Raw genomic sequence first — 13633 nt, 5'->3', positions numbered from 1 at the left:
TACTATATACAAATAGTTATGATATTTTGTTTCATGTGTTTTGATAATTTGTTGCATGTCGAAAGACGAAAAAATTTTTGGGTCAAAGGCGTTTTTTTTCTGGGCCTTAAGTAAAAATAAACATATTGTTGGGTTTAAACAATTTAATTATAAATGGGCTTATTTGATTATGATTTAAGTTGTGTAAAAAACTTTTATATAAAAATAAGTTTAAAATTGTCTCAAATAAGACTAGAACCCACAATCTTTTGGTTAGATGTCATACCCCTTTAATATTAGACCAAGCTAGTGGTTTATGTAATTGTGTTGAAACATTGATTATACACATGTTTTTATAATAATACATATAATTTTTTTTAAAAAAAAAAAAAACAAATTTCGGGTTTAGCGGGGTGTCGGGCCTGTGGCCATTGACTACCCTGCCATGCCTCAAAGACAACCCTAATTTGTTAATTAGATAGGTTTAAAGACCCTGTATCTTTTGTTGATTCCACATATTGCAATTTAAAGTTATAAATGGTGTGTTTTGTATATTGTATTTTTAGTTATATTTATTTAATTTAGAGCAATCACTTTAACACTAGTAACCCTTGTTAATAACATTGGATTCTATTTTGTTGAAATATCTTTCATAAATATATTTTTTGAAAGTCAAGCCTAGTTCAAACTCGCATTTTCAAATTAGTATCAAAAAGAGTCAAACTTGAGTTTGCCCTGGCTTGTCTCTACACATGAAGAGCCCTAATGAACGTAGGTCTTGTTAGTTTTACAATAATGTGTCGGTGATACTCTAGTAGAAAGTTTATATAGAATGACTCAATTATTAATGAGTAATGCATTTAACTTCAAACTTGTTGTTCTTATTTTTACTATGGGTTATCCTAATTTTGTTAAGCGGTGTCACCTACTATAATTTGGTAATGCTTAAAAGTTTCTTTTTATTAGTTCAAGTTTTCTTTTCTTTAAGTACAAATTTACAACTTTTATAAGAAATTTTATACCAAATTTATTATTTTCTATACAATATTTATATATCAATTTATTTTCTTACAGATATTTTTCTAAGGCTAGTGTTCAAAATTATAAAGGTCGGTTGGAAACAGTATTATACATAACATGTAATTGCATAAATTGTATGTTCAATTAACAGTTAGCATAGACACTAGAATCTTTAAAAAAACAAACAATAAGATAAAAAGATTGTTGGTAAACTACAAGTCATTATTTTAATAATAAACTAAGCATAATTTACTCCGACTCAAGAATCACTATATACACAAACTCATGCCTTCGTCTTTTATCGGCCTACCCTATTTGAGAATCATGTTGGAAACTTGGAATATTGATATATAAACAAATCCAAATGAATGGTTGGTAAAGATTATTATAATGATCACGTAGTGAGAGATTGTTGTCCCGTGAATTCGAATGTATTGTTTTTACTTCACCAACAAGCTTAGTTAATCTAGAATGTCATGTAAAATGATATTTGTCCATATTATACACGGATAATGTGCATTGGCTCATTTATTTATTACATGAAAACTAACTAGTTTGTCCTTTTTGTTTTACATTTTTATGTATTGTTTTATTCTCATATTAAAAGTATTTTTATTTATTTAATTATTTTATTAGCCATCCTTTTCGTCTAAGACACATAATTATTTGATTATAATAATTTCAATACCTTTAACAAAAAGAGAAAAATATCAGTTCAAAAGTTATAACTATACTTTATTAAAATTTAAAAACAAAGGTGGGTGTAATTTAGCGGTTAAGGTCCCTTCCTGTGTCGTACAATTTTCTCTCTTTTGACTATACACTTTAGTTTTTTATAAATCAAAACATTTAAAAATATATAGGCAATATGTGTAGCCCTATGCAATCCTACATCAACCAAGTACATAAGAGATGTCGAGTTTGTAGAAATGTCTAACCTTAGACATCTTAACGCATTTTAAACATATTGACTGTAATAAAAGAAAAGGTTCATAGTTAATTATGCTAGAATATTTTTATAAAAAACAAATAACTTGTCTGATGGTCAGTATAAGTCAGTATAAGTCGTGTATATTATTATATTAATTGTTTTGTTTTAGTTTAAATGCAGTGTGAACTTTCGTACTTCAAACGTTTTTATGTGTTTCAGGTCATTGGACGCTAAGGATGCTCATTGAGATGTTTTACGAGCTTGGAATGATGACTTAGAAGAGCGGAATTGGTTGGCACGTTTCCCAATGCATAAATCAAGAATTGCCAAAAATCCCAGGTGAAGAAGCCCTTCGCGCTACGCGAATGGATGAAGACCAGACGCTTCGCGCTACGCGAAGCAATAAAAAATGGACCCCGACTATTTTGTCCTTCTCGCTACACGAACAACCAAGCCAGAACTAGTTCACGATACGCGAACCAATTTAAAGACGTGAAAATTAAACCTAATTTGATATAATCAATTATGGAGTCTATGTTTGAGATATCTTCTATTGCGGCAGCTGTTGAAGAACCCTAGGACGATTTTGCATCATCCCGAAGCTCTTGGTTTGTAACATCCCCAAAATTTTGGTCCAAATGTGACAACTTAGTAAAGTTGAATGATCAAAATTATTCTATAAAATAAGTAATGAGAAAATTTAAATAAAGAAAATAAAATTATTTTACAAGGAAATAAAAATATTTCATAAAGAAGTTATCTCATGTTAAGGATATGGAATAAGAAAATTTCATCCCACATGGAATGATGGAAAGATGGAAAAAAATTGAAAGTATTCCACAAGGGTATAAATAAGGCAGTTACAATCCATCCCACATGGAAAGTGGGAAAAATTTGGAAGCTCTTTATAAAGAGAGAAAATTCCATGGTAATATTTTTTTATGCTTAGCATGCACCCAATGATCCTAACAGAGGGTGCGAAGCACCCGACCCGCACGGGCGCGGGCGAAGGGCGTTGGGCACAATGTGGCGTTTTAGTAAAACCCAGACATGACAAGTTACCAATAACGAGGGACTAAAAATAAAAATTTGAGTTAGCATGCCATCGCGATAGGTGATGAGCCCATAACAAAGGTCATCGCGATACGCGATGGACCTTGATGACTCAGCAGACCACGTGTCAGCACGTAGTATGGCGGCAGATAATATACGGCGCCGCGATACGCTACGAGATTACCAAGACCCATCGCGATACGCGATGGGTTGCAAAATCAGCCTATACATAGGGGTTCATGGCATCTCACTTTTCACACACTAAAACACACTCATTCACACACACTAGTCTCGTTTTGTGTGCCGAGTATCGTAGTGCGTGCCAAGCGCTGATGTTCCGACAGTTTAAGCTCTAATACGCGATAAAGAGTAGAAGTGTCGTTCGATCAGTCTTAGAAATCAAACTCCGAATACCCGTATAAGGTAGGGATTATGCCTAAGTCATTATCTTATTATTATATTATATGGCTTAGACCATAGTCAGGAGTATTGTCCAAAACTTGATCATAATTATATTTACGTAAGCTTTAAACATACAAAGGATTATAGTAATGTTTCTTGCAATTAAGAAACACATAATTTTTCATACATGAGGATATAGTCAAAATATAGTTTCTTCGCGATTAAGAAACATAACATTTTATATACAAGGAATATAGTTAATATATTGTTTATTCATGATTAAGAAACATAATATTTTACATACAAAGGTAGCAGTCAATGAATGTTTCTTCTTGTAGAAGAAACTAGTTATAGATGTTTCTTCATGAAGAAGAAACTCAGCATATGATTTGGTAAATAAATGGAAAGACTACAGGTCTAAATATTTTTATTCAAACAAATTATCAATCAAGGTTTAAAGCTATCAAAACCAGACTAAAGGTCTGTAGCTGGATAAAGAGACGATCCGGGTATTTATATAAACCTATTTTAATATAGGTTAATCATCAATCAATCAATCATTCACAAAGGTTTTCAAACGAGAACACCACATCATTTAGAACAGACAATCATAGGTGAATACGTTAACCTTGACAAACGAGTCAAAACATATTTATACTCTATAAAGATGAACATGTTGTTTGTCTTAAAGAGTCAGTCAACATTTACATGAGATTACGTGATCTCTAAAACGTTATAATATAAAGTAGAAAATAAAATCAACTCAGACCGATTACACATGTGTCTGGATCCAAACATAATTGTTCAGCCTAAACAATAAAAGGCTATGTGGCCGCGGGCTAACTGTCATAACCAGATCTCCATTAAGGGCTACGTGGCTCGGAGAACTTTTGTGTATGTAGGAAAGTAATACAAATGCCGGAAGTAGAAATATTTCCGCTGAGCTTGTCAAGAAAACTATATTTGTATTGTAACGGTAATTTAAATATTTTTAGAGTAAACGATTCACCAGCACATCGCTGACGTATTTTTCCCCACATTGCAGGGAAACATATTAGTGCATGTAGCAAGGAATTATAGTCATTGATGGAGTTAGACGCTCGCAAGGTAAAGATGGCTCAGTTTTAATTTTTAAATTATTATAAAAAAGATTTAAACATGGATTAAAAATCAAACACTCAGGTATTTATTATCCGAGAAGTTTTCAAATTAATTAATTATAACCAAAGTCTTCCGCCAAAATAAACCGCAACTCTGATATATTTACAAAACAGGTACCAACTATTGGTCATACGTGTAGGTCCTAAACTGGGGTGTGACATGATTCGTCTAATCAATCCATGCTTCCATCCTTTCATCAAAGAAGCAAATTATTCGTGATGCTGATGTCAGGCTAAACACCAATGGATCACTTTAGGCTAGGGTTTTGTGTAAATTGACTTTGATCAGATTCTGATTCTATGTATTTTATTAATTAAGACTTGGTTGAATATATTATTTAATATTGTTTGATTTATCAATTAATTGTTTAAACAGTTTGTGTTTTTAATTATAAAATCTTGCGTCAACTATTCAGTTGTGTTCATAAAGGTTTATATAACAACCCATAATACAAACAAAAGGAAAAATGAAGAAAATGAAAGAAGTGAATTTCATCCCACATTGGTGGATGAAGGAAAATAGAACCCTTCCACCTTGGTATAAATAAGAAAGTGAATTCTTATCCTACATCGCTAGATTATAAAACTACTAAAATCTTTATAAGAAGGCTAGTTTATATGATAATGATCTTATAAGACAAATCACACCCAGTGGTCCTAGCGGAGGGTGAGAAGCACCTGACGCGCACATGCACGCGTTAAGTGCGATGAGCGCAATGTGGTGCATTCCTTCGCGCTATGTGAATAAATTCATTCAAGCTCCTTCGCGATACGCGAAGCATTATCAGTTATCCGAAAACTCTTTTGTCTTTCTCGCTACGTGAAGTAATCTTCGGCAAAGCTATGGTTGCTTCGTGCTACGCGAAGCCGTTGATTGTGTCGGATCACGCTACGCGAACGGACAAAATTTCAATTATAAATAGGAGGGAAAATCAGCCATCACTGCTCGTCATTTTCTTTCTCTCTCACTTTTCTTATATAAAGATGTTAGTATAATAACCGAGTAGTCATAACGTTACCCTCTCCGATCGATAGAAATTTTATACACGAATCCGAAAGCTTTGTCTGTACAAGGTAAGACATTGTGCCATCGTGTAAAGTTTCTAATCTCGTGATTATCGTTATATTTATTGGGTTTATACTAATTTAAATATGGTACATTGTGTTTAAACTAGGTGTTCAATACCAGGAAGTGCTCGTTTATTATAAACTTACAAGGTGACACATTCGAGTCTTTGTACAATTCACATTTGCGTGAGACAACTTGTTTTCCAATACTGTCATGATGATTTTTAAACCTACTAAACTCATGACGGATAATCTAAATGCTTTCAAAGTATTTTCAAAATGTTTCAAGGTACAATTAAAGTGATTAAGTCTCTGTAGACTTACGAGATAGTTACTACTGGTATTGTGGGCTTTTGTATACAATGCTTGTCTACTGGGCAATTACATGTTACTTATTGGACAAGTGTTAACCAATAAGTAATATGACCGCAGTCATAGATATAGTCGAGTGACAAGTACCTTTCGGTAATTTGTAAGCAGACATATGTAAAAACATCTAAATGTTGTAACTGTAAAATGTGTGATTTACATTTGAATGCTCTAGCCAGTATTTTTTGCTGGTCAAATATTTTTAAATATATTTCAGGTGACTTGTTAGAGACAAAATAATGATGTCTGCGGGCTTCCAGCTTCAATAAGTGGTTTGTCATCAAAATAAAGAAACGTGTTTTGTAAATTAGGGGTTTATCCTAATAAAACTTATGTTTGTATAAAAATGAGTTTTATTTCTAGTATCTGAAATAAGAGTCATGGTGTTTTTATAGATTTGATCATTTTTCCTAACTACCATTTTGATGAAATATTTCGCTGCAAATTTATTTTAATAAACACCAATACCACCACTAAATGTTCACAACTCCTCTCCCGGGGTATAGGGATCGAGGGCTATGACAGTTTAGGATTAGGTCTTGTGTCATTGATCCAATAATCGTTAGTCATTGCAGTGTAAATGGTTTTCATAATATATAACTGGTAATTGGGTATATCGTGTTCAATTGTCTTAACAATTCGGACAGGATTTCGTTTGTCATCACAAACAAACTGCTAGGTCTAGTAATTACTGCGTAATCAATTTAATAGAATACGTGAGTAGTCGTTATCGGCTTATCGCATTACCTGAACCTGGAGTGAATCGCTTTTGTCTCATAATTGTTTACAACTTTACAAATAATCTTGTTGTTTTAAATCATTTCTTAAAACTACTTGTCATCGTTTGCCCGCTTAATATAATAATTAATGTTATGGGATTTACTTGCACTTTCCTTTAATTACCTAAGAAGACGACCTTACTTGCCCATATTAGTTATATGCATTTAAGCTTATAAAATACTTGTTTTTTATTAGAGCACGCCATCTACATCACTATCCGAAAATCTACACATAAGCAACTCAAATCAAAGTCACAGGCTTCTAAAAAGGCCATTGTGGGACTATCTTACATGGCAGAGATGTAAAACCTTTTAGATTAGATGTCTTGGGTTCAATTACAAAGAAAGAGGGAATTTGATATAATTTAGATTTGAGTGTGGCCAGAGGTAACATTTTCCATTAAATAAATAGGCTTCTAATATCAAAAACATACCGGAAGATTTTTTTAGAAGGAGCCGAATGTACAATATCTTTAAACTTGGTTAACAAAGTATGGGTTTAAATAATATGAAATACTTTAGTGGTAATAGAACATTTAAGGGAAAGTGAATATGGTGTTGATATGCATCTATGCTAGCCGTCAAATCTATCAAAACGACGTAGTTTCGATAGCAACCAATTAAAACCTTAATTCATGTTTACATCTCTCTCCCGCAAATCCATTGTTCCACTCGATCTTCCCTCCCCTTCTTTATTCACGTGCAATGCCTTCTTCCTTGTCACATATGTTTTTAAACGATGAAGTTTTTTGTGTTAGGCCACCGTACTTTTCAATTTGAAAGGTCAGGTTGCCCAACTCTGGTAAGAATATATTGTCTTAACCAGGCCCACGCTGGCTTCAGATTTTGATTTGGGTGTTCCCCTGAGAAACCTTACAGCCGGCATGCTACTTAACAATCGATGTGCCACCACACGAGCAGAACTCTCTAGCGTAACACACAGTAGGACTAAAACCGGGGTGGGCTCGAGATTCGAACTGATAACCTCACAAGGCCTAACTTAAATATTTAATTGCCAATATCCACCCAAAGCGCCACTAGTGGGATCGAACTCGGGACTCCATTGAAAGACCCAGGCTTCCTACCATTGAGCCACAAGTGAAGATTTCCTTATCAACTATTGATGAAGTGAATTTGATTTCATACCAATTAAAACCTTTTATTGCAAAATCAATTCTATTTTTATCATATATTTCTTACTAGGTTATAAACCCGTGTATTACACGGGTTTGAAAAATTAAATCTCATTCATTATCTTATTATATGATTTTGGTTATTCAATTTGCAATCATGTGCAAAAAACACATCAAAACTCTTGAAAAGTCACAACTCACAAGAGCTGAAAATGTAAAAAAAAACTGCTTTAATGTATATTGTTGTGTTAGTTTTAACATATCTTGCTACTATACTAACAGTTGCAAGAATTTCTATCGGTAAAAAAAGTTTACCAAATGATTCAAATTGAGGGTTTAATGATATTCAATTATAAATCATCCATATCCACCAAAAAATAAACTTGTGTGGCATAATTCATGTGTTTTTTTAATTCATGTCTTAGGTTATAAAATTATAAGCAAGAGCAACAGCATATTTCGTCATATTGGCAAAGAAAGGGTAATACTAATAAAATTATAGGCATTTTATCACAATTTCTTTCGGTTTCAAACATGCGATATTATTAAACTTTTAATTTTAGATGATCCTGACACATTTTACTCAACTCCAACAGTATACAAGAAACTAAACAATTATAGTGAGTTTTATACTTGTGTGTAAATGTAAAAAAAAATTATAAGTGTAATGAAAACATGCTTGGAACCGAAGTGATATTTTTCTTAAAATAACCAGTTTTGACCTTAACTTGTATTGACCAAACCGGTTCTTATGTGTTGCGTGACTGACACGGCCCGTCCTTTTTGCCAGCTATAAGAGAACACGAGTAGCAAATTCGACCTATTTACTTAAAGGGTCGAATACAAGTTGAACTTGCCAGATATTTTCCAAATCATACTAAAAGTGGGTTTGTTTCAAGTGAAACTTTTTATGACCCATTACGTAAATCAGAGTAAAAACATTGTTGCAAAGATTTTATTCACAACAAATAAGTATCTCACTGAAAACCAAGCCATCATTCCTCCTGTATATCAAACAATTTTGAGATTCTTGTATAGAAGATAAAACACAAACAAATCATAATAATAAACAACCAACTTAAAAGAAACAGATTAGTACTTCGAACACCATACACATTATCTTACTCCTTACAATGATTTTGTATAAAATCGGTTTACAACACCCATAATTACAGCAATTTTCCTATCATTTATAATAGTCAAATATATTTTATGGCCTTAACTTTTAAGATTAAAAAAAATGAGTGTTGTGCCTATAAGAGACAACACAATGTCATCACAACATGATACTCTTCCAAGAAGATATGAATTTTGCTTCATGAATATAAATGAATATCATTAAGGAAACAAAACTCACCATGGCACCACTATATTTTAAGAATCAAAACAACTCATTTTCTATATCAGCTTAGCCCGAAACTATAGTTGACGCAAGTTTGTAACAGTGAATAAGCATAATGAATTTCACTAATTAACATAAAAAATGCACATAATTATTAGATCTGAAAGAAAGAGTACTGGTATGTACCATCATCAATCGACTATTCTCCTTAAATGTTGAATTTAGTCACTTTAGCAAAAGTTATCAATATATACAAAAATAGTTTATTATATATAATTCATAGTAAAAAAAATCAAATGAGACAAACCATTTTCGTATTGCTCAGAGTAAAGACAAATTGGGACACCTTCAAAAACGGTCACTAATAAACCAAAAACATACAACATAAATTTACACACACTAAAATAAGCTTCAAAAGTTTACATACGTTCTTTTTATTTCTATTTTTTTACTTTATTTACTAATATTAAAACTATAGATAAATCATTAATATGGAATGTTTATAATATTTATTAATTGTTTTAATTAGATAGTTATAAGTTAAAAGTTGAATAATAATGACGTCACTTGGCAAAAAATGAGACAATTAGTTGGCATATGGCACAACATTTATTTTTGTTAATTATAATAGTAGATACTTCCCATGGATACTAATTATTATTGTTTTTTTCATAAGACCACCCGTACTGGCAAGTTATGGGAGGCATTATAGTCTATAACGCCGGGGGCACCCCCCGGCATTATGGCTTTTTTTTCCCATGGATACTAATTATTATTGTTTTTTTTCATAAGACCACCCGTAGTGGCAAGTTATGGGAGGCATTATAGCCTATAACGCCGGGGGCACACCCCCCTCCCCCCGGCATTATGGCTTTTTTTTGGTGCGTTTTGTATATAACGTGCGTTGAAGGCAAAAAAAAAATAAAATAATAAAGTTGAGACATTATGGGGGCTTTATTACTACACACTATTAAATAAGCTCCAGTTTAGACATTATGGAGGCCACGTGTCACATAATGCATGGAGGTAAGACTTTATGACTACTCATGGTTTAACTGTCGTATATTTTTCCCCTAAAGCTAAAGCTGACCTAATCGATTACTGTTTAAAGCATTAACTAAGACTTAAGTATTTGTTTTATTTGAAGTTTTTTACAAAGAACATAGATTTCAAAACCCAAAAATTTTAAATGCGGATTAGTGGATCTTGATATGCGGCCATTTAAAAATCTTTATTAGTATTTGAAGAAGCAACGCATCTCATTTATTAACTTTATAAATTTGTGTGGAACATTGATGCACAAGTTCTCCATTGATGTTAGATGCCTACTCGAGAGTTTTTGTTAAAAAGATATGTAATCCCTCTGTCCCTTTTTAAGTGTCGTGGTTTAAAAAACATAAAGTTTAAGGTAGATTGAATGATAACTTTTTTGGTTTACCAAATGACAATAGTGACTTTAGAAAACAAAATGGCAAAATACGTCCTATATGTTTAATCATTTTTTCAGTTGACGTCCTTTAGCAAAAAAAAAATGACAGAAAACATCCTTTATATTTAAAAGCACTTTCAAGTTATGTCCTTTAACACCAACCCAGTTAACTTTTCTCGAAAACATCTTTTATATTTAAAAGCACTTTCAAGTTATGTCCTTTGACACCAACCAATTAACTTTTTTTTGTTAAATTTTGTCATATGAAGTACACATGAGGGTAGCTTTGTAATTGGACATATTTATTTAATTGATAAAACGAAAAGAAATATTTTCTTTACAAATATCTCATTCTCTTTATTTCATTCTCTCTGTACTCTCCCGGCCACCACCCCTTCTACACCCACCTCCACCGCCACACTAGACCAACCATGGCATCTCCACCACTACCCAACACCTAAAATTATCTGTCAGTAAACTCCTCTCTCTCTCCCTCTTTACACCACCACAGCACGCCACCGGACTACCACCATCGCACAATCGGACAACCGCACCACACTACTGAACAACCACATCACACCATCGCACTTAAGATATGATATTAGGGTTTCCGGTGGATCATAACCATCATGCCATTAAGATCTGAAAAACAAAACCCTAATCAAGGTTTTGGTAAGCTTACTGTGTCAATCTCGAAGACAGAGCCATGGCGGCGCCTTGTTTCGCAATAGCCATTGCGGCACCTGAAACTTGCCCTTCGTTTCCGCATAAGGGAGGGTGGGTGTTGGTGGCTATTAGAGTAGAGAGAGATAGAAAGATATAGAGAGAGGGAGAGATATTTATAAATAAAATATTTCTTTCAGTTTTATCAATTAATTAAATATGTGTAATTACAAAGCTACCTTCATGTGTAATGCACATGACCAAATTTAATAAGAAAAGTTATATGGGTTAGTGCCAAATGACATAACTTGAAAGAGCTTTAAAGTATAAATGATGTTTTCTGTCATTTTTTGCTAAAACATGTCAATTGAAAAAATGATTATACATAAATGACATTTTTTGCCATTTTGTCTTATTTATTAATACTAGTTGTGTGTGTGTTTAAGGGTAAATTTAGAAAGATAAATAAGGAAAGATGAGATAAAGATGGAATCATTTTTGTGAAAATTAGTTTTTAATTCAATTTAATCGAAACAACGTTGTTTTGATTGGTTTCGCATCTAAGCTTAAACGTCTAACAATATCGTATTCACCTTCCCCTATTTTTAAAACCCCAATGTCAAATGTGACTCGATTTTCTCTATTTTTTGGATTATCTATGAATGGCAAATGCATTTTTTCCAAATAAGTTTGTGGTTTCAAATTTATTTAATTACGTAATTTCTGTAATTAAATAACACGACATAATTAAATACCGAGTGATTTCATATCAGGAAAGGGAGTCATAATTTAATGCCATGAGATACCACTTGTCTAAAAAATGGTTCAATTTATAATTATTTGTGTGTAAACAAGTAATTAATTTAACTTTTCTACAAAAATAAAAATTTTATCTTCGTAAATTGACTTTTTTGGAAGTGTCATTTTGTTGGCTTTGTTTTTATCTGCGATAATAGCGTGTTTAAAAATTGAGAATGCTTACTCCATGTAACTTAGATTATTTGAGTTGATGGGAAAAAAAGTTTACGAACCTGTTATTTTAATTTAATTTATGTCAAAGCGTGTGTGTTTCGTGTGTTAATTAAGTTAATGGAAAAGAAGAAATAATGAGCATTTATCTTTTGAATGACTAGTTTACTTAAATATAATGAGTCACTACATAAAAAAAACATAAGAAAAATGAAAATACGATCAAATCCCAGTATCTTTTTTAGTTAAAACACCTTAAACAATAGAGATGACACACTTAGGTGTTTAGGTGCAATGTGCATTAATATTGACGTGCTATCTATGATAAATAACTTTGTTTTTTTTAACATCAACTAATCAACTATCATTATAAACAAAATTTAGAGATAGCAAAATGTTACCCCAGGCTAAAAAAACAAAACACTGCCGGTTTATTAGGTCAGCCGGGGCACCGCGTGATGGAGCTCCCATCACGCGTGATGGGTTTTTGAACACCGCCGCCGGTCCCTTGTCACGCGGAAAAGAAGTGTTTTGCGTGATGGGTGTCACGCTTGATGAATGGGTGTTTCCAAGGAATGTAACTGTTGGATGTAGTTGTTGGCGAGGAGGGGGGGGGGGGGGGTTAAATAAAAAAAAAACAATATAAAACCAAAACAAAAACATAAACCAAATCCAACTCAAAAACACTCTCAAACTTCCCCTTCATTCACAACAAAAAAATATGGAATTTCCGAAACACTCGATGCCGTTAGACACCAATAGCTCTTCGTATTCGGACGATGACATTCTCGAATGGTTCCCGTTGCTATATAAAGAACTTGAAGGTCTGAGCCGTCCAAAGAAAAAAGTGGTGGTGCGTGATCGTATACATGTCCACGACGTGCTAATGAACGACTATTTTGTGGAGGAGCCGAAATATAATGACGAGACGTTTAGGGAACGCTTTCGTTTGCTGAAATCTATATTCTTAAAGATTGTAGCCGACGTCGAAGCAAACGAAGAATGGTTTCAAGAATCTTACGACGCGAGAGGCAAACGAAGTTTTACGGCGCTTCAAAAATGCACATCCGCTATTCGTCAACTAGCGACAGGTAACCCACCCGACCAATTCGATGAATACTTACAAATGTCTGAGAGAACTTCACGTGAATGTCTACAATTCTTTTGTAACGCGATTATAAAATTGTATGCCAAAGAGTTTCTACGAAAACCAACAAGACACGACATTACACGTCTATACGCCGCACACGAGGCTAGATGGCATTTTCCAGGGATGCTCGGTAGCATCGATTGTACACATATTAAATGGAGGAATTGTCCACGGGAGTTGCGAGGG

This window comes from Bidens hawaiensis, unplaced genomic scaffold, assembly GCF_021521415.1.
Source record: "Bidens hawaiensis isolate Kalapana, Puna unplaced genomic scaffold, B.hawaiensis_p1.1 tig00013080_1, whole genome shotgun sequence".
Classification (NCBI taxonomy): Eukaryota; Viridiplantae; Streptophyta; class Magnoliopsida; order Asterales; family Asteraceae; genus Bidens; species Bidens hawaiensis.
This window is presented reverse-complemented; position numbering follows the sequence as displayed.